The sequence below is a fragment of the Micropterus dolomieu genome, linkage group LG11, assembly GCF_021292245.1.
Source record: "Micropterus dolomieu isolate WLL.071019.BEF.003 ecotype Adirondacks linkage group LG11, ASM2129224v1, whole genome shotgun sequence".
In the NCBI taxonomy this organism is placed as follows: Eukaryota; Metazoa; Chordata; class Actinopteri; order Centrarchiformes; family Centrarchidae; genus Micropterus; species Micropterus dolomieu.
Window position 1 is genome coordinate 29,848,149 of NC_060160.1, and position 683 is coordinate 29,848,831.

The window sequence follows — 683 nt, forward strand, 5'->3', positions numbered from 1 at the left end:
CAATCTATCTCTATCAACAGGCTATGTACCACAGTACTTTAAAGTAGCTGTAATTAAACCTCTTCTGAAAAAGCCCAAACTTGATCCGGATGTTTTAGCCAACTATAGACCTATATCTAACCTTCCATTTCTCTCTAAGGTTCTGGAGAAAGCAGTTGCTAAACAGCTGTGTGACTTTCTACAGAGCAATAGTTTATTTGAGGATTTTCAGTCAGGATTTAGAGCTCATCATAGCACAGAGACAGCACTGGTGAAAATTACAAAGGACCCATTTTCTGTGTCGTTTTCCTTAGCCAAACTCAAACACTGCTTATCTTCTCCCTTCTTCTGTCTTCTGTCTTACCACTTCAGCTTCCAACTGCGCATCTTAATTGTTTCTGTATAACTGCTCAAGCGGCCACAGAGCTACCGGCTCACTGGGAGAAATCCTGATTGCCAGTCCCACTATGAACTATTATTACTATTACTATTATATCTTGAACGATTAGCAGTGAGGGGTGGAAGATTAGGGTAGGGTGTAGTCTTTACTCGAACACTGTGACCGAAAATAATGTTTTCGGTTCGTACCTATTTTTAGAGGTGTATAGTGAAAAAATACTTGAACGGTAGAGCGCTGAGCCTTCACAGCAGAATCCCACAACTGCTACGCTCTGTCAATCTAGGAGCCTACCTTTGGCTATGAA